General features: G+C 40.8%; 1 long non-coding RNA gene across 1 annotated transcript; it reads right to left on the minus strand.

Annotated features, from left to right (window-relative positions):
• Window positions 1-667: 667 nt before the first annotated feature.
• LOC139361378 (uncharacterized) lies at window positions 668-7,524 on the minus strand. Its single transcript, XR_011618944.1, has 2 exons — window positions 5,111-7,524; window positions 668-1,315 (listed from the first exon to the last, which is right to left on the minus strand). It is a non-coding gene; the product is annotated as an uncharacterized lncRNA (long non-coding RNA).
• Between the last annotated feature and the right edge of the window lie 18,825 nt (window positions 7,525-26,349).

A 26,349-nucleotide genomic window follows, 5' to 3' on the forward strand; every position in this document is an offset into this window, starting at 1 on the left:
TTCAGTAGAACCTGTACTTCAAGTTCCCGTACAACCATTCTGTTTTTCATTTTCAGTACAGAATTCAATAAACTACATGACATATTCAACACTTTATTATGAAATAGACTTTGTGATAGATGATTTTGTCCAACTGTAGACCACTGTAAATATTGCGCATTTACAAGTTAACTGTCTAAGCACATTTGCAGTGGACTAGGCTAAGCTACGGTGTTCGAAAGGTTAGGTGCATTCAATGCATTTTTGGCTTGGAATGTTTTCAGCTTACAGTGGGTTTATCAGAACATAACCCCATCATAAGTTGAGGAGCATCTTTCTCTCTCTATTTTCTCTCTCTCTCTCTCTTCCTCTCTCTGTCTCCATATAAATATATATATACACACACACACATATATGTATATATACACACACATATATATACATGCTATGTGTGTGCATATATAGAGAGACAACTCTGTTCTCTGAGTGTGTGTGTGTATATATATATATGTGTGTGTGTGTGTGTGTGTGTGTATATATGTATATATGCACAGAGGGAGAAAAGAGAGAAAGAGAAATCAAATCATCCATGGCTACATTTGAGAATAGATTTGTGTAATGATCTTTATTTTACCAATCAAAAAGGTAATGAAGAAATGGAACGGACAAAAACAAGTACCAAGCAATATTATACTTAATTAAGGTTTTTCTCTTTTGATTTAATGACTAGACTTATTATAACTTCTTCTTACAAAATAAATTATTGAGCAGAACACGGGTTTGTTGAGGACCAGGAATTTTCAGACATTCAGAAGTCTATCCTAGTCTATCCTCTGGGTCTAATGGAAAGTTACTTGCTCAATGTTTATATGAGCCAGGAACCAGCAGAAGTGGGTGCATAACTTCAGTGAAAACACAGGGAAATTTTAGAGGGTGATGGCTGTCGGAAGTTGAGTTGCATATCTGGAAGCCATCTCTTCCTTGATTCGTGACTTTGAGGACAGGTGGACATTTTTGAAAAGGTACATGGTGGTTTCTTTATAGTTTGGCACAGAGTCACTGTGGACTCAGGGTGCCCCAGACACAGGGAGTAAAGTGGGTGGCAGAGGAATCTAGGGGTGGTTCATGATGACTGTTTGATCCAGCAGACATTTTTTACGCTTCTAAAAGATTGGCATTTTATGGCCTATTTGGTCATTTAAATCCTCCTGGGCCTTTGACCAGCAGAAGTGAGTGAATAGCTACAGAGCAGTTCAACCTGAATTTCCAATTGCAAAAAAGAAAAAGTGAGGGGGCAGGGGTTTGCTGGTGAATGACAGTCTCTTCATGAGCTTCCCTGAAAAATAAAACAAAATTAAAGTTAAAATAAAACAAAATTAAAGACTACTGAAAACTAATCTAATAATATTGACATTTCTTCCCCCAAAATATCAGCTTTAAAGAACTGAATAGAGGGTGGTGGAGAGACTGAGCTTTCCTTTGTTATTGTTCTCTTTTGATCATTTCATTGCTCCTACTTTATTTTAATAATGCATCCAAAGACTGATTCACCCTCTGTCTCCCACTTTAATAAAGGTTCATTAGTGGATTAGGAGAGATTTGAAACTGAGCCCAGTAGAGTCAGCAGAGACAAGTTCCTAACAGCCATTCAGCACATTTTGAAAAGTGCCAAGCTAGCAACTTGGAAAAGAGCCACCAATAAAATGTGGGTGTACTTGTGTCCATGGAGCCCCAGTGGACAGACAAAGCACCCCCACTTCCAGGAGGGGCAACATGGCTCACTGAAAATGTTCAAGGCAAAGATTGTTGTGTCTACTTTGAGCCAACCCCAAGAAAATAAATATAGCCCATCCACATGGAAAATAAGGGAGAAACTGATGACCACATATATTATTATAATCAAAATAAGTGAATAAGTGCAGCCACGTGTGCTACTCTGGAATCCCAGCATCCTCTTTGAAATCTACAAGCCCTTCTCAATCGTAGCAGGTCCCATACTCCTACCTGGCCTACAGAGGGGTCAATCACTGGTGTTTGTAAGCACGCGGGTGGTTTACACCTCAATGCTTCACTTCCTTCTAAGCCTTCTCCAAGAGTGAAACTAAGGAAGGAGCTGTTGACTTCATCCTTTTTCTGTTTCCACAGGTTTTATCAGAATTATTTCTGATGATATTTGCAATATGTACACAAAAATTCTACTTCTATTAGTATTACGAGTACGATAACAAGCTAACAATTGAGCACTAGTGAATTTTTCTCAGAACGTTACAGCCGTTAGCTCATTTAATATTCAGAATCCTGTAACACACTATAACCCATGCTCTTGATTGTCTGATTTAAGCCATATCTATAATCTCCTTTCTCTCCCAAATTCAAGCAAAGGTGGTCAGAAGACACAAATCAGGCCCATAAGTGAGTTTCTGCTTATTGGAAATTTGAGAAAAGCATTGATTTTCTGACAAAAAGGCCAACTCAGCTAAAATTCTCCCATGTCTCTTTTCCCTTCTTTTTGTATGAAAAGTAGAATCGCACACACGGTATGGCAGAAACAAAAAACCTCATTTCTCTCACACTATTGATCAACAGCACCTGCTCTTTGGGTTTCTCTTTAAGCTACTGTAAGTCATACTTTCTGGTACTTTCAGGCGAAGATATTCCTATCAGATGCCATTTACTGGTGAGGAAGCTGATACATGATGAAATGAAGCCATCTATCCAAGATCACCCAGATGGGAAGTGCAAAAGTTTAGCTTAAACTCAAACTCTTTTTTCCCAGAGCCCACATTACTAACCACCATGGCATGCTGTGATGCCCTTGGCAACCATTAGGTTAGAAATAAGGACATTCTAGGCTGGCCCGGTGGCTCACACCTATAATCCCAGCACTTTGAGAGGCCCAGGTGGGCAGATCACCTGAGCTCTCGAGTTCGAGACCAGCCTGGACAACATGGCGAGACCCCATTTCTACTAAAAATGCACACGAAAAGAACCCAAGCATGACAGTGCATGCCTGTAATCCCAGCTACTCAGGAGGCTGAGGCTGGAGAATTGCTTGAGCCTGGGAGGCAGAGGTTGCAGAGAGCTGAGACTGTACCACTGTACTCCAGCCCGGGCAATAGAGCCAGAAAGGAAAGAAAGAAAAGGAAGGGAAAGGAAGGGAAGAGGAAGTGAAGGGAAGGGAAGGGAAGGGAAGGGAAGGGAAGGGAAGGGAAGGGAAGGGAAGGGAAGGGAAGGGAAGGGAAGGAAAGGGAAGGGAAAAGGAAGGGAAGGGAAGCTGCACACCACCACACCCAACTAATTTTGTATTTTTAGTAGAGATGGGGTTTCACCATGTTGGCCAGGATGGTCTCGAACTCCTGACCTCAGATGATCCGCCCGGCTCGGGCTCCCAAAGTGTTGGGATTTGCCACTGCGACCAGGCTGTTGTGATTCTTTTACTCAAGTTCTCTATACAACTTTTGTATTAGCTATAGAAACACAAAGTCAAGTTCTGGATCCTCTTGCCTCTGCTTGCAACTCTGTTGCCATCTCACCCATCCTGGATCTAGCCAATACTTCCCTTTAATTCTTTAATTTTAAATTCTTTTAATCTGTGGAACATGCCAGTATGCCAGAAGCTTCCCAACTGTATTCATTTATATGATGCCAAGGGAAAATGGAAAGAGGAAGAAAAGAAAGGGGGTGGGGGATGAGAAAGTGAGGATGGGGGAAGGGAAGGAAAGAAAACATTGTTATAACTAATTTTACCAAAATTAATCCATTGTGTTGAGATAACCTTTTTAAATTTCTATTTGGAAATAATTTTTAACATTACAAAAAGTCACAAAAATAAAAATAGTACAAAGACCATCTATCCATTTAGCCTTTACCCAGATTTTGCTGCTGTTAACAGTTTATTCCCATTTGCTTTGTCATTTGCAATAGATGATAGATGATCAATAGATTAGTAGATTAATAGACTGACAGATGATTGATAGACAGACAGATAAATAGATAATTTTTTTCTGAACATTGTTTTTAACCCCTAAATACTTCCGTGTATCCTAAGGGATATTCTTTTCTACAACCACCATGGGCTTATCAACTTCATACATTTGCACTGATACAATAATTTTTTCTACTCTAACAATCATATTCTAGTTTTGTCCATTGACCGAATAATGTCCTTTCTTGCGTTTTCTCCCACCAGTGCAGAATTGGTAGAGCTTCATTATAGAAGCGTTTGTTGCTGCTGTTGCTGCTGCTGTAACTGTTTATATATTAGTTCAATTATTTGATGAAAAACTGTTAGCCCTTGAATAGGGGCCAACTTGTGGATAGCCCTTATCAGGACTCAGGCTTCCAAGAGCAGTTCATACTTGACCTCATCTCTTCCATGCCTACCCTCTGTTTCATCCTTTCCACTCTTTTTTGTTGCAGAAAGAAACAAACAGCAGGGCTCGCTTTAGACACAGGTGAGCTGGGCTCCTTCCTCAGTCCTCATGATTCAGGGGCCCATGAAAATGTCTTTCATGATAGTTTCTGAGAACCCCTCCCACCCCCAACCCTCTGGTTCCTGGGCCTGGCTGGAGCTGGTAGTGTGGTCTGGGCAGGTTTCCTGAGCTCAAATGGGGATTTGCTTGTACCCAGTCCCCTTTTCTCCCCTTTAGAGTTCTTTCCAACCCTCTTTCTTATGCACGAGGTGGGCTTGACATTCCAAAGAGCTCCAGAAATCATGCCTGCAGTCATCCTGGGGCCCTGGGACTGACTTCCAGTTCTAGAAAAGCAGCCTAGGGAGTGGATTGATTCTGCTGACTGGCACAGGATTGCTGTCATGGGATGGTGTGTGATTGGGCCACCAGAATGGTGCTGACATCCTGATTTTGAATGATTCTCACTCACTTGGTCACAGGATGAGTTCAGGACTCTGGGCTTCCAAAAGGCATCAGCCAGCCCTTGGATTCGAGCTGCATGCGAGGTTTCCTGCCTCCTCAGTTATCCCCCTTGCTGCTACTGTGGTGTTGCCTCTGCTCTGCAGCACCCGCGGTGGCAGGCAAGGTTTATGCTGTGCACCTGCTGCTGCTGAAACCCAGGGCCATCGCCCCATCCCTCTGCAGGATGCACCACAGTGCTCAAGGGTGGCTTCACCCACCTCCTCCAAGGGCTTTCCAGATGGTTGTTCTGCAACACCAGCAGGCTCTTCCAATCCATGTTCATTCTTTCCTCTAGCTGATGTGGTGCCTGGCCCTCCCAGGTTAAGCTGAGCGAGATAAGGGTCAGGGATTCCTTGCATAAATGGGATCACTCTTCTTGCTCCACCACTGGAAACAGTGTGAGGAAACCAGGGGTGCAGTCAACATGAAAAGAGATCACATTTTAGGAATGCTGTCATTACAGCCTCAAGGGTTCAAGAGAAGACATGGTTGGAAAATGTGTTGTTCTATATTTATACCATAAAGTTCCAAAGGGTAAATTTAACATGACCATAAAATAAATGACTGTGCACATTTTCCTGCATACTCGGTGCATTTGTGGTCATCTTCAAAGAAATACGGGCACAACCTCTTAAAACGCCATCGGAAGCCAGTATTCACAGGCAGCAGGATAGATGGTACAGCATCGTGAGTAATGATGCAGCCAGCATGAAACAAATAGCATTGGGGACTTTAGAGGCAAGAAGAGTCAGAATGCCTCAACACGAACAGGTTCTGACAAGCTATAGGTCTTGAATAATAACAAAATTGCTACCCTTTTCTCACAGTGGGAAATATGAATTACCCAGGAACAGCACATTTGACAATAACTAATATGAAGAGATGATTTCTGGATCCAGAAGGAAAGAGGTAGTGTCGGGATGGTACAAAGAATTATCAAGTAGTCTGGACAATAAACAAATACATCAGCACCTCTTTACCCGTCATTCTAAATCTTCAGTGATCAATCACTAAACCTCATATATGTTTAAAATTTTGCAAAACATTTTTCAAAGGAATTGCTTGTATAAATGGGAGACCCACACAAAATAATACTTTCCCAGAGTCCCACACATCCTAGTGTGGGCCCTAAAGAGGTAGACACATTCTCCATGTCCTAATTCTAAGAAGGCCATCACAAAGCGTGAAAGCATTCCAAAGACAACTCAGTTTTTCTTACATCTTGATCAATTCCCATTGATTTTTAAGCATTGTAGAAAGTAGAAAAATTACAACTGGAAAATGTGCCTGGAATACAGGGAGATACCCACTGAAACTTGAGACCAGAATAAGAGAGACTGACTTCAGCTCAAAACAGTGAAGTCTCCAAGGCCACATGCACACTCTTTGAACAAAGAAGAAAATATGGCTGTGCAGTTGCACAACTTGAGGAATAGCACATGGGGACGGGCTGCCAGTCTAGCTAGAGAAGGAAGTATACAATCCCATTACTGCAAGCTAAGGAGAAGGACAATTCATCATGACAAGGTTCTGTGGCAGTGTCTAAGGAGTCACTATACTTTATTCAATAGTAAAACAGAACTCAGAAAAGAAGCTGATCTGTTTTCACAACTAGGTGAGTCCTAGTCACCTGTTCCTTGGAAACTGCTTCATTTTCTTTCTGCTTCTTTTGTGCTACACCCACATTTTCTTCCCCTTCTTCCCGGGTCTCCTGTTCTGCAGGATTAGAGCTCAGCCCAAAGCAGTATGTTCTGTTCCTCCCCAGCAGCAACACTTCCACGTTCAGAAGTGCCAACCTATGCGCAGTTCTTCTCATGTCAGTTTCATTGTTCCTTCCCTCCTTCGCTTTGTGATAATTATGCCTATTGGTATCTCCATTTATTTTTCCAAAGAGCACTAAGAAATGTATAACCCCAGAGCAACAGAAGCACAACCCACCACTACCTCCTTTTTTTTTTTTGGAGTCTTTGGCTAGGATCAAGTTACCATTTGCTGTCTTCATATGCTGGCAGGAAGAATTACAGAAATAAATAAGTTAACCCTCACTTCAACAATTACCGGAAACCATGATTAATTCAAACAAAAGATATGTGCAGTGACTTTAACATTTAGAAGGGCCAAATTATGCTCTCCTTTCTTTATTGAGTAAAGCATACTCTGCTAAGGAGAGCCTAATTTCTGTGTTTCTGTCACTTAATTGGTAGTAGAGGATGGCTACAACTTTTTTTGGAAAACTTCAGACATGACAGGGAAAAAGAACAAAAAATCAAAGAAAACAAAGAGTATGGTAAAACTGTGAGAGGGAAAGGAGGAAACAGAAAAAATGAAAGAAAGAGGTATGTCTGATAGGATGGAGAAGGAGTCAGTTCCACGTAGATAGAGAGACTCTTGGGATATGGTTTTTGCCAGATGCCATATATGTTGTATATGCAACTGGGATAGCAATAGCAGAGGTTGTTTTGAAAATGAATTGTCTAATGGGAATTTGCTGCACGCCTGTCTTACGTCATGTGTAAGGAACATTTCAAGCCCAGTGGTTACACATCAGCATTATCTTTTATTGTCACATGTCAGTGTCCCTCTTTAAATCACAGTGAGGGCTGGGATGCAGGAAAAATGAAACCTGGGTTCACCTAGCACATTACCCTTTTTTCTCAGCAAGTCTATTAACATAACAATTGTGCCAAATGTCATAATACAAATGCCAACAGACAGCTGGACACGGAGGCTCCTGTAATCCCAGCACTTTGGGAGGCCAAGATGGGAGGATTCTTTGAGCTCAGGAGTTCAAGACCAGCCTGGACGACATAGTAAGACCTCATCTCTACTAAAAATAAAAAAATAAAAATTAGCCAAGCATGGTGGTATGTGCCTGTAATCCCAGCTACTCAGGAAGCTAAAGTGGGAAGATCATTTGAGCCCAGTAGTTCAAAGCTGCAGTGAGCTCATATGATTGCACTCCAGCCTGGGTGACAGAGCAAGGTGCTGTCCAAAAAAAAAAAAAAAAAAAAAAAAAAAAAAAAAAAAAAAGCCAACCAAAGAATTTGAACACATTGTTTTTATTCTGGCTTTACAAGGAATTTCAGTATATGAAGAGATTTTCTTGCTTAAATTATTTTGCTAAAATATTTAAATAATAGCTGGCATTAATGAGTGAGTGTGATGTTCTAGGTATACTTTCAGGTACCTTAACTGTAATAATTTATGGAAACCTTACAATAGGTCTACCTTCATTTTGCAAATGAGGAGACTGAGGCTCAGAGGGACTAAGCAACCTTCCCAAAGGTTCCCATCTGGTAAGTGTTGAAGCTGGCTTACAATCACAAAGCAGCTTATTTGAAGCTACTTTTGAACTCTCAGATATTCCAACACATTAAATCAATTAGCATCAACTAGCATTTCTAATGACTTTTTGATTTGGTTCTACTTGCTGCATCTGCAGTTACTGTCATTCATCCACAAACTAAATATGCTTTGTCACTCTCCTGATTTTTAAAGTGCTCTCTTCTCCTGAACTTGACAAAAGCTAAATATTCATTCAGGAAGCAAATAACTGGTGAAATCTATTAAACCATCCGTGCCACAGATCTGAAACTGTCATGGGTAGTTTAGTAATTTTTGAGAATCCACAATGCCCTTAGAACTGTACAGAAGATGAAAGAATATTATCTCTACCTCACCCTCTTAAAAAAGCCAGAGAAAAAACCAGCAGAACTTCTTGTTCCTGTATCTGCTGGCACATCATATGCTTTTAGATATGATCATCGAGACAAGCAGTGTTTCATTTTTCATTTTAAGCCCCACCCTACAACCAGCAGAAGAGAAAGGTTTCTAAATCATGCAGACCCATGTTACTTTTCCAGTGGAGCTGGCGAGGGAGTAAGGTGCTGTTTTTAATTCTGGAAACCAACACACACAATAGAAGTCTGATCCTACAAAACCATACCTCTGGGGTAGCATCACCTTTCAGTCTCATAACATTTAATTGCCTATTTAATTCACACTTCTAGAGTATAATTATGGGTTAATATCACATTTGCACACAAACTTCACACAGACACAATAAATCAATTACAGCAGCCTGAAAAGTCAAAGACACATCTCTGAGGTATCTACTTATCCATAAGCCTGTTTAGAAAAACTTCCCTTCCCTTTTTAGTTTGTCTCCAGGGCTAATGCTTAAATCCAGAAGCCTGAACTTTCCCATCATTTCCACATCTCTTTTACTCAAGGAGAGCTCCAAACTCCGTTTTAGGACTTTTTCTCAGGTTCTCTTAATGGTAATATTCAAATAAAGGTAGAAATATTTCAATATTAATAATTAGTCTTTAGTGGGTTTTATCATTTGCAATTTACTACCTCATATATTTTTCTTGTAACACACCAAGCAACCCTGTGACATGTCATGTGAGTGACTTGTGATTATCAGCATTTTACACACAAAAAATGTGACCTGAGAGAGGCGATGTAATATTATTGCTGGTTACGTGGCTGGGAGATATTACAGTCAAGATTCATACCTAGGTTTTCCGAGGCTGAAATGTTCAGCAAAAATCCACTTTAATATGAATCAGGCCATATGCACACACATTTTATTACACAAAAATCTAGAAAATATCCCAAGAGTAGATTGTAAGCATTCCCTGAGGGATTTTCTATGAATTCAAGCATACTACAGCTACCACCACATAAAAGACAGATGTGAAACCAGACTCAAAATGAAAACCAACAGAACTATTTTTATTGCCCACGCTTTGTATAAAAAGCAAGAGGAGAGAAAAGCCTGAAGATCAAATGACAAAGAACTTTCTAAATCTGTCACTTAGTAACATATTGCTAAATTCTTGTTCTTTGTCCCAACATGTTAAAAGTCTGCCTTCTACAGAAGATTTTATGTTCTTTCTCTGTCTCTCAATACTCTACCTTCTCGAGTGCAGTGGGAGAATGACAGGGTGACTTATTAATACACGCAAAATATCAAAAATGTGTAAGACATGTGTAAAGAGAATTTTCTTTTGTCTTTGACATTGTTTGTGTTCCTCCCATTTATACTAATTTTTCAGGTATGGGTATTGTATTTTGAAGATCCAGCATACTGCAAAGCCAATTAAACACAGAGGACATAACTTTCACCTTGGGAGATGCACATGTGCCCACAAAACCCGCCCCTGAGTTGCCCCTTTCTCTATGTCTGCATTTCAGACCATCTCTAAAACATTTGTGGGCAGCTCATAATTCTTGCCAAATCCATATTTAACCTTCTGCAGTCACATTAGTGGACATGGAACAGATCAATAGACTCTACATTTTGAAGGGCATCAAATCCTCCCGGTCTGGAGCAGAGAGGCGGTGGGCCTGAAAAGAGCCAGCAGCAGTCAGATTGAGCCTCACGGCGCTGCCTGCACTGGACGGAACAGAACCTTTCTGGGACTTGCCGAGCATCCCTCGCCTAGCGGGGGCTAAGTTGCTGTGCTTCTCCTGGGCACTCAGAAATGCATCACCCTGGGCCAGCAAATCTAGGCCAAAGCGCAAACAAATTACAGTCTGTGTGTGGCCAGAGCAATCCCAACGACTCCCTTGATTAAACTTTAGAGGGGTTTCAAAACGTCTTCAGGTAGACGCGTTCCAGCCCAGCTGTCTTTTCTCCCTTCAGCATCTTCAACAAACTGTTGGGCAAGATTACAGGACAGTCTCCCTTTCCCTATTATATATTTCTGTAACAATTTGAGTCTCTTTAAATGGTAAGCAGATATCCTTCTTATCAGAAAAAAAAAATAATGCTTAAAAATTACCTCCAGCTCAATATTCTTTTTTTTATCATTGCTGTATCTGAATAACACGTTCAAATGAAAACTGTGTTGCCTGTTTGAGTCCCAATCATTAAGGGCTGAGCTGCTTCCAAAGACCATGAAGAATGTGCTTCTGTTCAATTTAAATGATTATCTCAATGTGGAATACGAGTAGGTTTTGTTGGGGTCTTTGAAACCATTTCTGGGTCGCATATCATAAAGTCTGAGCCATTCACAACCATGAATAAAATGACAAGTTGTAAATGAGTAAAATGTAAAACTGCATGCACTGCAATTTGACCCTTTCATTCAAAAGCTGAAAAATCTGTCTTAGTTCTGGAAATTCTTTCAATAGACAGAGCTGGAAATATTCCAGCAAACTATATGTTTGTTTTATAAATAAAACACACCACATCACATATCCAATGTCAAAAATGCTCTTGGCTCTACTTTCAAAGGCTACCTCAGACCTAACCGCTGCTCACTCCTTCTACTGCTTCCATACTGACTCAAACCATTCTCCCTCGCCTAGATCATAGACAATTTGTGATTCAATGTAGCCCCTTAAATGTCTATTCCAAACACATGACCCTCTGAAAACATAAGTCAGATCATGTCACTGCTCTGCCCAATACTCTACAATGGCTCCCTAGTTTCCTCTGAGGAAGAGCCAACACCCATAAAGGCCACCAGGCCCTCCTTGAATTGCCCCCATTAGAGCTCTCCTCATCCCTGATCCGGCATAATGGCGTCTTGCTGTCCTCAATTATGCCTTGGCTGCAGCTCCTCTCTGCCTAGGAACCTCTCCTCTACATATCTGCATAGCTAACTCCCTTTACTTCCTTCATATCTTTGCTCAAATTATCCCATTTCAGTGAGGCTTTCCCAGATATCCCTATTTAAATGGTAACCACTGCCTTTCTTCTTCCCCCACTACCCTACTCCACTGTTCCCTGTTGCCATAGCATTTCGTCTTTTCTGGGATATTATATAAATTACCATTGTATTATGGTGATTGGTTATCATCTGCCTTTGTTCATTTGGTTCACTTGTATATCTCAAATCACCTGGAACCATACCTGACCCATAGTAGGGGCTCAGTAAATATTTGGTAATGAATGTTGAAAGAAAGATGAGTTGGAAATGGCTAAAATTACGCTATCCTTTACCAATATATTCCATTGCAAATTTTGGAATTTCCTTTTTCTTACATACAGTTCTTAATATTGATTTACCTCTCCAACATAATCCACAAGGGAATAAAAGAAGGTTCAACTCCTCTCTATTCCAACCAAAGTTACACTTTTTGAGGAGAGAAAGTGGAAACTAGGCCTGTGAGATCAAATTTTCCCCACTGTGCATAAATGTTTGCATATGTGTATCTGTTGTTAGAATGGCCTCATAAATTGTAACAGCAAGTCAGAGAAAGCCAAGTGAGCTATCCAAAATTCAACTGAATGTCATCTTAAATACTATCCAAAATTCAACTGAATATCATCTTAAATATTCATCAGAGTTGTAAGGTCTTAAGACCATGAAAGAATGCAGAATCACATCAAGAAAAAAAATCTTTACCACTTAATAGAAACTATACTTTTAAATATCTTGAGATTCCATCAATTGTCTTTAGATGGTACGATAGTCTTAAGAAGTCAAGGAAAAAATATATTTACAACTCTTACAAAAAAAAAAAATTAAGTTCCATCAGGTGATCAACCTGGATAGAATCTGCAGATTTCTGTGAATAAAGAGAAGAACTGGGGAGCTATGTGAATAAAACTTCAAGCCAGAGGAATGAGCTACAGGACCAAAGAGGCCCACCCTTATTACATTTCAAAGTCCATGAAATGACAACTGTAACAAGGGGCTCCATGTATTCCATTGTGATCATTCACAAGACTCCAGTCTTAAGTAACCTGAATTAACTATCTTCCATAAATTGGGAAGCACCTTTTAACCTTGGGAAAATATAGCATTACCAAAGAAAATTTTAAGAGCCTGAAAATCGTTATTATCTGTGTTAAAACAGAATCTAGAGGCCAGATGTGGTGGTGTGCACCTGTAGTCTCAGCTACTCATAGGGCTGAGGTAGAAGGATCACTTGAGCCCAGGATTTTGAGTGCAGCCTGAGCAACATAGCAAGATCCCACCATTAAAATTTTCTTTAAAAATTTCTCATTAGAAAAATAATAATGTATTTATGCCTAAAATCCCAGCACTTTGGGAGGCCAAGGCAAGCAGATTGCTTGAGTCAAGAAGTTTGAGACCAACCTGGACAGCATAGTGAAACATCTCTACAAGAAAACACCAAAAAAATCACTGGGTGTGGTGGCATATGACTGTAGTGCCAGCTACTCAGGAGGTTGAGGCAGGAGGATCACTAGAATCCAGGAGGCAGAGGTTGCAGTGAGCCAAGATCACACCACTGCACTCCAGCCTGGGTGACACAGTGAGACCCTGTCTCAAAGAATAATAATAATAATAACAATGTAGAAGAATGCCTGACACACACAAAAAAGGTGTTCAATAAACATTGCCCATCAAATCTATATGCATTTAATGTGCTTCTCATGAAAAACTTCTCAAATCAAACATTTTGAGGTACTTGGAATGATTTGGCCTGTTGAACTGACAATCTTATAATGTTCATTTAAAATGTATGTTTGAGTCATTGACTTAAACTTCAGGTCTTAAGATAAAATCATGCTAAGTCTGGGCATTATATTAGAATATCAAAGATAAATTAAGGCTCTCCTTATTAAGTGTATTTTTATATTTATAATAGTTATTTAGGATGAGGGAAAGTTTTATTTGTTAAGACAGATAACAAAATTAAAGTAAAAACTACAAGATGTAGAAATGCTAACTTAGTAGAGTAATATACCAGGATGGATGGGGTTTATCTAGGTCTGTAAATGGAACCAACATTATTCCCAGGCCCTTTAGAAATTATTGTGAAAATCTGCTAAGTAGAATAGAATAGAATAGAATAAGAAAGTTTGTAAACTGAACTTTAAAGATTCAAAAACAACTGGAGTTTTGAATTCTCAACTTTCATAAACTAAATACTAGTTGGTTCAAATAAAAGTAGACAATTTATCTTTTCTAAATTTTGTGCACATTTCTGCACTCAAAAAACACTTAGGAAGGGTAAAAAATAATGATGATGAAAACCCAAATGTGTGACTTCTAACCAAGGAAAGCTGGTGTCAGGGAAGTGGGGTGTCCTCAATGTGCAGGGACTGGAGAGGCAATGGGTGGGTAGGGAATGGGTGGGAATAGTCGCAGACTAGACAAGTGGCCCCAAAATAATAGTATTATGGGTAGAAAGGGAAATTTTCCCTGAACAAGAAAAACAATAATAATAATAATAATCACAAAATACTCAAAGTGCTCCAGACACCATGAATGAGAAAGAAATGAACCCAGGTAGGACTTGCCAGACTGGGAAGGGAAGAAAGTTGCCCAATGCAGCTGTGAAGAACCACAGCTGTGACAGAGAACAGAGTCAGGGACTCTGGATCTGAGCACCCTTGCTGTCTGCAGAGGCTCCCTTTATCCCGAAACCATGCTGTTGCAGCCACGACTAAACCAACGGGATTTCTTGGTAGACACTCCATAACACATATTTAAGAGTGAATGTGTGTGGATGTAACTTTCTGTTAACAAGTTCATTCTCCAGGACATTTTAAAAGTTCTAAAAGAACTCTAAACACCAAATGCTGAAAGCTTTCTTGAATTCTGAAGGGTATGTACCATAAATCTAGTAAAATTTAGTCAAAAAAACTTACAACACCGTGAATGTCTACAGGCAAATGATAATAATACTGCTGCTTGCCTTTATTTAGTTTACAAAGAGCTATTTTCTGCATTCTCCCCTCTGCTCCTCAAAATGGCTCAATTATCAGGTGGACAAATCAGGCCATTTTTAACTTGATTTTGATTAACATTTTAGTAATGTAACTAAACGCGCACACAAGCAAGCGCGCGCGCACACACATGCACACACTCATTTTCTCCTTACCTTTTGCAGGAAAAAAACAGAATTCCCATTATGAATTGGCTTTCTGGGCATCGAGCAGGGAAGAGCTGCTGAGAGACGTTGACACTGGTGGCCCTGGGCCTGGTTAATATCCCTCTGTCTGGGAAAGGGTTAGATTCTCCTTTTGGATTTCAGACAATATAGATCTCTAAGACTGTGTGGCTGCTGTGAACAGTAAATTTCCCAAGGTGGGGGCCACCTCTCTGGCCAGCCAGGTGACCTTCCCTGGGTGGGCTTAACCCTATTCTCTCCTTTAATGCCTAGGTAGAGGAAACATTAATTCTGCATTTCAATGTAATGGAATGAAAAACATTCCGGACTGGAAGATTTTGGCTTCTCACCCACTGGCTGGGTGATTTTAGGCCACTCGCTTTATCTTAGGTGTGTTTTCTCATGTATAGGATGAAACATTTTACAAATATGAATATGAAAATATGAGTGTTGATAATATGAATTTGAAGGTACCAATATTGTTATAAAAACATCAGCAAAAATCTTAAAATAGTAAAAACTTCAAATAGAGTCACCTGGAAGGATTGCTAAAATACAGATTTCTGGGTATCACCCCAAAGTCTTCCATCCAGGAGGTCTTGGTGCAGCAGAGAATTTACATTTCTAGCAAGCTTCCAGATATTGCTGATGTTACTGGTCCAGGGACCGCATTTTGGTTTACCTTTTTGTTTTGTCTTAGAGTCAGGGAGTACATGTGCATGTTTGTTACATGTGTGTAACTGAGGTTTGGTCTTCTAACGATCCTTTTTGTCTTCTAATGATCCTGTCACATAAGTAGTGAACATAGTACCCAATAGATTGTTTTCTGACCCTTGCCCCACTGGCACCCTCCCCACTTTTGGAATCTCCAGTGTTTGTTTGTTTGTTTGTTTGTTTGTTTTTGAGATGGAGTCTCACTCTGTCGCCCAGGCTGGAGTGCAGTGTCACGATCTTGGCTCACTACAACTTCCGCCTTCTGGGTTCAAGCAATTCTCCTGTCCCAGCCTCCCAAGTAGCTGGAACTACAGATGCGTAGAGATGGGGTTTCACTATGTTGGTCAGCCTGGTCTCAAACGCCTGACTCCAAGTGATCCGCCTGCCTTGGCCTCCCAAAGTGCTGGGATTACAGGTGTGAGCCACTGCACCTGGCCCCCCCAGTGTTGATTGTTCCCATGTTTGTGTCCATGTGTACCCTTTTATTAGTGAGAACGTTTGGTATTTGGTTTTCTGTTTCTGAGTTAATTCACTTAGGATAATGGCCTCCAGCTGCATCCTTGTTGCTACAAAGGACAAGATCTCATTTTTTATGGCTGCATAGTAGTCCATGGTGTATATGTACCACATTTTCTTTATCCAATCGACCATTGATGGGCACCTGGGTTGATTCCATGTCTTTGCTAATGTGAATAGTGCTGTAATAAACATATGAGTCCAGGTGTCTTTTGGTGGAACGATTTATTTTATTTTGGTATATACCCAGCAATGAAATTGCTGGGTCAAATGGTAGCTCTATTTTTAGTTCTCTGAGGAATCTTCAAACTGCTTTCCACAGGGGCTGGACTCATTTGCATTCCCACCAACAGTGTATAAATACGCACAGACTACACTGAAAACCACTGGAATAAGCAGGCAAGATAGTCCTGTATTCAACGAATTTGTAAAATGGGATTGATAAATTGTCTTGAGTTGTGAAGAAAAGAGTACACATTGTTGCTACGTACTCCTGTAACCAGCCAGCAGGTTCTCCTTGCCCACTGCCCAGATAGAGTCTATTTATCCAGACAGGAATTGCAATAGAGAAAGAGTCAAATTCATGCAGAGCTGGCTGCAGAGGAGACCAGAGTTTTATGATTACTCAAATTACTCTGAATTTGTTTGGCTGCATGTTTAGTGGCATGACTCCTAAACCACAATTTCTAATCTTGTGACTAATTTGTTAATCTTACATAGCGAGTCTGGCCCCCAGTCAAGAAGGGGGCTTGTTTTGGGAAAGGGCTGTTATCATCTTTGCTTCACAGTTAAACTAAAAACCAAGTTTCTCCCATAAAATACCTAGGAATCCAACTTAAAAGGGATGTGAAGACCTCTTCAAGGAGAACTATAAACCACTCTTCAAAGAAATAAAGGAGGACACAAACAAATGGGAAAACATTTCATGCTCATGGATAGGAAGAATCAGTATCATGAAAATGGCCATACTACCCAAGATAATTTATAGATTCAAGGCCATCCCCATCAAGCTACCAATGACTTTCTTCACAGAATTGGAAACAACTACTTTAAAGTTCATACGGAACCAAAAAAGAGCCCGCATTGCCAAGACAATCGAAGCAAAAAGAACAAAGCTGGAGGCATCATGCTATCTGACTTCAAACTATACCACAAGGCTACAGTAACCAAAACAGCATAGTACTAGTACCAAAACAGAGATATAGACCAATGGAACAGAACAGACGCCTCAGAAATAACACCACACATCTACAATCATCTGATCTTTGACAAACCTTACAAAAACGAGAAATGGGGAAAGGATTCCCTATTTAATAAACGGTGCTGGGAAAACTGGCTAGCCATATGTAGAAAGCTGAAACCGGATCCCTTCTTTACACCTTATACAAAAATTAATTCAAGATGGATTAGAGACTTAAATGTTAGACCTAATATCATAAAAACCCTAGAAGAAAACCTAGTAATACCATTCAGGACATAGGCATGGGCAAGGACTTCATGTCTAAATCACCAAAAGCAAAGGCAACAAAAGCCAAAATTGACAAATGGGATCTAATTAAACTAAAGAGTTTCTGCACAGCAAAAGAAACTACCATCAGAGTGAACAGGCAACCTACAGAATGGGAGAAAATTTTTGCAATCTACTCATCTGACAAAGGGCTAATATCCAGAACCTACAAAGAACTCAAACAAATTTACAAGAAAAAAACAACCCCATCAAAAAGTGAGCAAAGGATATGAACAGACATTTCTCAAAAGAAGACATTCATACAGCCAACGTACACATGAAAAAAAAATGCTCATCATCACTGGCCATCAGAGAAATGCAAATCAAAACCACAATGAGATACCATCTCACACCAGTTAGAATGGCAATCGTTAAAAAGTCAGGAAACAACAGGTACTGGAGGGCTGTGGAGAAATAGGAACACTTTTACACTGTTGGTGGGATTGTAAACTAGTTCAACCATTGTGGAAAACAATATGGCGATTCCTCAAGGATCTAGAACTAGAAATACCATTTGACCCAGTCATCCCATTACTGGGTATATACCCAAAGGATTATAAATCATGCTGCTATAAAGACACATGCACATGTATGTTTATTGCGGCACTATTCACAATAGCAAAGACTTGGAATCAACCCTAATGTCCATCAGTGACAGACTGGATTAAGAAAATGTGGCACATATACACCATGGAATACTGTGCAGCCATAAAAAAGGATGAGTTCGTGTCTTTTGTTTTTTTTTTTTTTGAGACGGAGTCTGGCTCTGTCGCCCAGGCTGGAGTGCAGTGGCCAGATCTCAGCTCACTGCAAGCTCCGCCTCCTGGGTTTACGCCATTCTCCTGCCTCAGTCTCCTGAGTAGCTGGGACTACAGGTGCCCGCCACCTCGCCCGGCTAGTTTTTTGTATTTTTTTTTAGTAGAGACGGGGTTTCACCGTGTTAGCCAGGATGGTCTCGATCTCCTAACCTAGTGATCCGCCCGTCTCGGCCTCCCAAAGTGCTGGGATTACAGGCTTGAGCCACCGCGCCCGGCCGAGTTCGTGTCTTTTGTAGGGACATGGATGCAGCTGGAAACCATCATTCTCAGCAAACTATCGCAAGAACAGAAAACCAAATACCGCATGTTCTCACTCATAGGTGGGAACTGAACAATGAGATCACTTGGACACAGGAAGGGGAACATCACACACTGGGGCCTATGGTGGGGAAAGGGGAGGATTAATGGTTGTGTTAAAATGTTCGATAAGTTTACATGATCATTATATGTGGCAAGTTTTTATTTGCTAAATTACTGTGCTAGCTTTATTGTTTCTGTTGAAATTTGGCTGGGTTCATGTTGATATCATTTATAGGTTTCATCGTTCACGGAACTTTTCAATGAAATGCTTCAAAGAGATTTTGGTGTCCGTATATACAAATCATTACTGTCTCTTCCTGAGAAAGAGGAAAAAAAAGAAAAGGATAAGAAAAGCAAAAAGATGAGAGAAAATATTAAAAAAAGAAGAAAGATGATGAAACTGATGAGCCGAAACCCAAACGGAGAAAATCAGGTGATGATAAAGATAAAAAAGAAGATAGAGATGAAAGGAAGGTCTGTAATAACAACCCGGTTTAGAAGCTTTCAGTTAACTGTTCTAGGTTATGAAGGTTGATGTTGATTTCCATCAGAGTATTAGATGTAAAAGTCAAAGTGAAAGATTTTACTATATTAGAAAATCAAGTCTTTGAGACCATCACGGCTAACATGGTGAAACCTCGTCTCTACAAAAGATGCAAAAAATTAGTCAGATGTGATGGCACATGCCTATAGTCCTAGCTGTTGGGGAGGTAGAGGCAGGAGAATCGCTTCAACCCGGGAGGTGGAGGTTGCAGTGAGCCAAGATCGCACCACTGTACTCTAGCCTGGGGTACATAGCGAGACTCTGTCTCAAAAAAAAAAAAAAAAAAAAAGAAAAAGAACAAGAAAAAGAAAAGAAAAGAAATTCAGGTCTTCAAATTAAGCCAATATGAGCATCTACAGCTAGTTTTCTAATACTTTATTTAAAAAAATTTTTTTTCCTTTTTTTGAGACAGAGTTTTTCTCCATTGACCAGGCTTGCTGAAGTGCAGTGGCGTAATCTTGGTTCACTGAAACCTCTCCCTCCCGGTTTCAAATGATTCTCCTGCCTCAGCCTCCCAAGTAGCTGGGACTACAGGCGCGCACCACCTTGCCCAGCTAATTTTTTTTTTTTTTAAGTAGAAGCAGGTTTTCATCATGTTGGCCACGCTCAAACTCCTGACCTCAAGCCATCTGCCTGCCTCAGCCTTGCAAAGTTCTGGGATTACAGACATGAGCCACTGCACCCAGCCTGATTATCATACATTTATAGTGTGGGTTCAGTGGCTGGCTCCTATAAGCCCAGCACATTGGGAGTCTGAGGAGGATAGATTGCTTGACTCTAGTACTTCGAGACCATCCTGAACAACATGGTGAAACCCCCTCTCTACAAAAATTACAGAAATTAGCTGGACATGGTGTCATGTCCCTGAGGTCCCAGCTATTTGGGAGGGTGAGGGAGGAGGATTGCCTGAAACCAGGAGTTGGAGGCTGCAGTAAGCCCAGATTGTGTCACTGCACTCCAGCCTGAGCAACAGAGTGAGGCTGTGTCTCAAAACAAACAAACAAACAAATGAACAAACAAACAAACAGACAAGCAAACAAACAAAATAGTAATTTCCATTGTAAAACTTTTAAATAACTTTAATGGATTTACTATTTTTCAGTTTTAGTAATTTAATGTTTGATGAGGTTTCTTGCTTAATTTACAACCATTTTAAGCCAGGGCAGTGGCTCACACCTGTAATCCCAGCACTTTAGGAAGCTGAGGTGGGTGGATCACTTGAACCCGAGAGGCGGAGGTTGCAGTATAGGGCGATCACACCACTGCACTGCAGTCTGGGCGACACAGCCAGACTCCATCGCAAAAAAAATTATATATATATATAATATATATAATAATTATTATGATAATATTATAATAATATTATAACCACTGGCTGCAGTGGCTCATGCCTATAATCCTAGCCCTTCAGAAGGCACAGGCCAGTGGATCGCTTGAACCCAGGAGCTGGAGACCAGCCTGGGCAATATGGCAAAACCCCATCTTCTAAAAATAAGTAAATAAATAAAGGCATTTTAATTTACAGAAAGAAGATAAAAGAAAAGATGATTCTAAGGATGACGATGAAACTGAAGAAGACAACAATCAAGATGAATATGACCCTATGGAAGCAGAAGAAGCTGAAGATGAAGAAGATAGTATGATTGAAATTTATTTATTATTTCTTAGAGTTAAGAATACATTTTTTGTTCGGTGACATTGTATCGCTGAAATCTATACATTTAACATTGTTTTTTCTTTAGAATAGAAAGAGTAACATACTCTTCAGTGGGAAAATTTTTCTAATTTTTAGGTGAGAAGATTGTTTTAAGACATATTTATTACTAATTATCCTATGTCTCATATATAATTAATACTCTACTTGACAGAACGAATTTCCTTGAATATGGTGCTTAAGCTGTGCCATAAAAGGTATAATAGGACAGGCATGGTGGCTCACACCTGTAATCCTAGCACTTTGGGAGTATGAGGCAAGTGGATAATTTGAGGTCAGGAGTTCAAGTACAGCCTTGCCAACATGGTGAAACCCCATTTCTACTAAAAATACAAAAACTAGTCAGGGGGTAGTGGCACATGCCCATAATCCCAGGTACTCTGGAGGCTGAGGCAGGAGAATCACTTGAGCATGGGAGGCCAACGTGGTTGTGGTGAGCCAAGATCATGCCATTGCGCTCCAGTCTGGGCAACAGAGTGAGACTCTGTCTCAAAGAAAAAAAATGTATGATGGTCCCTGATGTTTCATATGACAATTTCTTATTTTTTTGTTGAGACCGAGTTCTTGCTCTATTACCCAGGCTAGAGTACTGTGGCATGCTCATAGCTCACTGCAGCCTCTATCTGCCAGGCTCAGTATGATCCTCTCACCTCAGCCCTTGGAGGAACTGGGACTCCTGGTGCTTGCCACCATTCCCAGCTAATTTTTAATTTTTTTTTTTTCAGATGGAGTCTCACTCTGTTGCCCAGGCTGGAGTGCAATGGCATTATCTCGGCTCACCACAACCTCTGCCTCCTGGGTTCAAATGATTATCCTAACTCAGCCTCCTGAGTAGCTGGGATTACAGGCATGCATCACCACACCCGGCTAATTTTGTACTTTTAGTAGAGATGGGGTTTCTCCGTGTTGGTCAGGCTGGTCTTGAACTCCCCACCTCAGGTGATCCACCCACCTCGGACTCCCAAAGTGCTGGGGTTACAGGCATGAGCCACTGTGCCAGGCCTAATTTTAAAATTTTTTATAGGCATAGGGTCTCACTTTGTTGCCCAGGCTGGTCTTGAAATACTGAGTTCAAGGAATCTGCCCACATCAGCTTCCCAAAATGTAGGGATTATAGGCATGAGCTACATGCCTGTCCTGAATATATTCTTTAGAAAACTAATTTGGGGCCGGGCATGCTGGCTCATGCCTTTAATCTCAGCACTTTGGGAGGTGAAGGCAGGCAGATTACCTGAGATCAGGGGTCCGAGACCAGCCTGGCCAACATGGCAAAACCCCATCTCTACTAAAAATACAAAAAATTAGCCAGGCACGCGCCTGTAATCCCAGCTACTGGGGAGGCTGAGGCAGGAGAATGGCTTGAACTCGGGAGACAGAGGTTGCAGCCAGCTGAGATCGTGCCATTGCACAGCCAGGGCGACTGAGGGAGACTCCATCTCAAAAAAAAAAAAAAGAAAAAAGAAACTAATTTGGGCATTTTGTTTAACAAAGATGATTATAATGCAAAGGAGTACATACAGAGTTTAAAGAGTAATGGTAATAAACACCCGTATACCTTTTGCCTAAGTTTTATAAGACAGACTTTGGTACTATGTGGTGACATTTAAAATACTATACAGCAGATGCTCTGACCATAGACATCAGCAATTAAATACCTATAAAGGGACTCTGAATACCTTACCTGTTCTTTTCCAGGTAGATTTGTGGCTTTTAAAAAAATCATATTTTTCTGATACAGAAAATTATAAGAGTTCTTTTAGTTTTTTTTTTTCAGTTTGCGTCTCTGGCAATTATTTTTACCTACAATATTTTTTGTTTGCCTCTACATTTTCTTCTCTCTACCATATCATTTTTTAATATTGTTTGATGAAAAAGTTGAAAAGATCAAAAAGTTGAAAGGATGGTGCAGTGAACACCTATGTATTCATCAACTTTGATTCAATAATTGTTAATATTTGTCTTGTTTTGTTTGTGTAACCCAATTTAACATATGAATTCTTCAATTTGCCTAAGAAAAAATGTGCCATAATCACATCTAAGAAAATAAGGTCATAACAGCATCTATTAATACTATCTAATTTTTCCTCTTATTTGTCTTTAACATAATAACTCAGTAGCAATGACATAATATTCTTGTAGCAGTATTTATCTTCTTTACTTGCTTTGCTTAATGAAGACTTAAGCCCTTTTTACAGCCCCATTTTCTCTCCCCTGTACACCCAGTATTATTTTATTGTTACTTTAGTTAAATCATTAAACAGTATTCCCATTATTTTGTTAGTGTTTCAGCTGTCAGCCTTATTTTGTTTTTCTTTTCTTTCTTTCTTTCTTTTTTTTTTTTTTTTTTTTTTTGAGACAGTCTGGTTCTGTCCCCAGACTAGAGTGCAGTGGCATGATCTTGACTCACTGCAACCTCTGCCTCCTGGGTTCAAGCGATTTTCCTGCCTCAGCCTTGTGAGTAGCTAGGACTACAGAAGTGTGCCACCACACTCAACTAATTTTTCTATTTTGTTGTTTTGGCTTTTGGTTTGTTTGTTTGTTTGTTTGTTTTGAGATGGAGTTTCACTCTGTTGCCCAGGCTGGAGTGCAGTGGCACAATCTCGGCTCACTGCAACCTCCGTCTCCCAGGTTCAAGCAATTCTCATGCCTCAGCCTCCCAAGTAGCTGGGATTACAGGCATATGGCACCACACCTTTCTAATTTTTGTATTTATAGTAGAGACAGGATTTTACCATGTTGGCCAGGCTGGTCTTGAACTCCTGACTAGGTGATCCACCCGCCTTTGTCTCCCAAAGTGCTAGGATTACAGTCACGAGCCACCATGCCCAGCCTAATTTTTGTATTTTTAATGGAGACTGGGTTTCACCATGTTGGCCAGGATAGTCTCGATCTCCTGACCTCATGATTGACCCACCCCAGCCTCCTAAAGTGCTGGGTTTATAGGCGTGAGCCACTGACCCCAGCCCAACCTTAGTTTACTTTTTCCTTTCACTCCCTTAATGTTGGTCTCATCCATTCTTCTAGCTTTTAAATACTGTCTATATACTGTTAATTCTCAGACTTCTGGTTTTCTTTCCTTATTTTTTTTTAAGAGATAGGGTTGGGAATGACACAGTGGCTCACACCTGTAATCCCAGCACTTTGGGAGGCCAAGGTGAGTGGATCACCTGAGGTCAGGAGTTCGAGACCAGCCTGGCCAACATAGTGAAACCCCATCTTTACTAAAAATACAAAAAATTATCTTGGTGTGGTGGCAGACGCCTGTAATCCCAGCTACTCAGGAGGCTGAGGCAGGAGAATCACTTGAACCCAGGAGGCGGAGGTTGCAGTGAGCCGAGATCATGTCATTGCACTCCAGCCTGGGCAACAAGAGCAAAACCCCGTCTGTAAAAAAAAAAAAAAAAAAAAAGATAGGGTCTGTCACACAGGCTGAAGTATAGCACTATGGTCATAGCTCACTTCAGCCTCAAACTTCCAGGCTCAATCCATCTTCCTCCTCAGCCTCCTGAGTGGCTGGGGCTACAGGTGCATGCCATTGCACCCAGCTGTTTAACTTTTTGTAGAGATGGGGTCTCAGTATGTTGCCCAGGCTGGTCTTGAACTCCTTGGCTTCAAGCAATCCTCTGCCTTGGCCTCCCAAAGTGCTGGGATTACAAGGATGTTCCAAGCCTCAAATTTCTATCTCATATCAGACTTCCCTCCCAGTCTCCCATACTGAACTATTTGGCACCTCCACTTAGTTATCTGGCATTTCAAAATCATTATGTCTGAAATTAAACTGCTGCTAACCCCTTCACCAGAAAGAAAACATACACAAATCCTACAACCTTAGTCTTTGCCAGCCATCTCATTTAACGACAACTCCATCTTTCTAATTGCTCAGGCTAAAACCCAAGAGTCATCCTTGACTCCTTTCTTTCTGCGATACCCTACTTCCAATCAGAAAGTCATATTTGCTCTGTTTTCATAACTTACCCAGAATCAGTCCACTTCTTACCAATTCCACTAATTTGACTATAATCCAAGCCACATTATCTCTTTCCTAAATTATATTAATAGACCCCTAACCTGTTTCCATGTTTCCTCCGCTTTACACTGAAGTTTCTCAATACAATTGCCAGATGATTTTTGCAAAATTTAGAATTTATTTCATTCTTTTGTTCAAATTCTCCCAGTGTATCCCCATTATTTTACCTCATAGAAAAAGCCACTATTCCGGCTGGGCATGGTGGTTCACGCCTGTAATCTCAGCACTTTGGGAGGCTGAGGCAGATAATTTGAGGCTAGGAGTCCCAGACTAGGCTGGCCAACATGGTGAAACCCTGTCTCTACTAAAAATACAAAAAATTAGCTGGGCATGATGGTGCACACCTGTAATCCCAGCTGCTCAAGATGCTGAGGCATGGGAATCACTTGAACACAGAAGGTGGAGGCTGCCGTGAGCCTAGGTTGTGCCACTGCACTCCAGCCTGGGTGACAGAGCAAGACTCTGTCTCAAAAATAAAAAATTTTTAAAAAGCCACTGTTCAGATCACTTGAGCTCAGGAGCTGAAGACCAGCCTGAGCAACATAATGACACCCTGTCTCTACAGAAAATAAAAAGTTTATCCAGGCTTGGTGGAACATGCCTGTAATCCCAGCTACTCAGGAGTCTGAGCTGGTAGGATCACTTGAGTCCCGGAGGTGGAGGTTTCAGTGAGTGATGATCGCACCACTGCACTCCAGCCTGGACGATAAAGTGAGACCCTGTCTGAAAAAGAAAAGAAGGCCGGGCGTGGTGGCTCATGCCTGTAATCCCAGTACTTTGGGAGGCCAAGGTGGGCGGATCACGAGGTCAGGAGTTTGAGACCAGCCTGACCAACATGGTGAAACCCCCGTCTCTACTACAAATACAAAGTTAGCTGGATGTGGTGGCACATGCCTGTAATCCCAGCTACTCAGGAGGCTGAGGCAGGAGAATCGCTTGAACCCAGGAGGCGCAGGTTGCAGTGAGCTGAGATTGTGCCACTACATTCCAGCCTGGATGACAGAGCGAGACTTCATCTCAAAAAAAGAAAAGAAAAGAAAAGAAAAAGCCAGTGGTCACAATGACTTACAGAACTCTACCACATCATGTCTCCAATTACATCTCTTATCCCCTGTTCTTGAGAAGACTGGACCCATCACATAAGCTCCTATGTTAGGAGGTTTACATGGGCAGTTCTTTCTGCCAGCAGGGTCTTTCCTGGAGATCCGCCTTCCTTAATTTCTCATATATGAAGACTGCTCAAGTATCACTTTGTCAGTGAAGCCTGTTCTGCACCCTACTTTATGTAAAATTGCAGTCTTCTGCCCTCCCTTACTGCACATTTCTGGTCTCTTCTTATCCTTCCCCGTTGTTTTTCCCACAGAATTTATGATCTATTTTATTACGTACTCTTTATTTTGCTTGTTGCCTGACTCCCCCTACCCCTACCCTTGAATAAAAGCTCTTATGTAAGTAAAAGAGATTTTTCTCTGTGTTCTTTGTTAATATATATTCC

Source organism: Macaca nemestrina, unplaced genomic scaffold (assembly GCF_043159975.1).
Source record: "Macaca nemestrina isolate mMacNem1 unplaced genomic scaffold, mMacNem.hap1 Scaffold_46, whole genome shotgun sequence".
NCBI lineage: Eukaryota > Metazoa > Chordata > Mammalia > Primates > Cercopithecidae > Macaca > Macaca nemestrina.